Here is a 596-nt window from a genome sequence, read left to right as displayed (position 1 = left end):
GCAGAGGATGAAGATGAGAAGGGTCCCGGCAGAGGATGAAGATGAGAAGGGTCCCGGCAGAGGATGAAGATGAGAAGGGTCCCGGCAGAGGATGAAGATGAGAAGGGTCCCGGCAGAGGATGAAGATGAGAAGGGTCCCAGCAGAGGATGAAGATGAGAAGGGTCCCAGCAGAGGATGAAGATGAGAAGGGTCCCAGCAGAGGATGAAGATGAGAAGGGTCCCAGCAGAGGATGAAGATGAGAAGGGTCGCGGCGCCCTCGTCTTTATCATGACGTCCTCACTTTAAATTTTCATGCTGCGGGTCAGCCGAATGCTGAAAGTGAGTCAATTGCATGCTGGAGACGGGGAGGAGTCACAGGAGACGGATCCCCCCATGGTCAGCACAGGTGGGGGGAGGGGAGGGTTCAGGTCACATTATGGGCTCGTGGTCGCAGCTTGTGGTCTTCTGATTGGCTGGAGCCGCCATTGTAGTGCAGTCCGTACAGGTCACCAGGCGGCCATGGATCCAGCATCTGATGATCGGCAGATCCCGTATCCCTGATAAGCGATTGTCCTGAGTTCAGAGTTCCTGGTCCGTGTAGTGTTCACAAGAGTA

The sequence above is a fragment of the Nanorana parkeri genome, unplaced genomic scaffold (genome assembly GCF_000935625.1).
Source record: "Nanorana parkeri isolate BGI_ZX_2015 unplaced genomic scaffold, ASM93562v1 scaffold4822, whole genome shotgun sequence".
In the NCBI taxonomy this organism is placed as follows: domain Eukaryota; kingdom Metazoa; phylum Chordata; class Amphibia; order Anura; family Dicroglossidae; genus Nanorana; species Nanorana parkeri.
The sequence above is the reverse complement of the archived record's forward strand: the minus strand, read 5'-3'. Positions refer to the sequence as shown.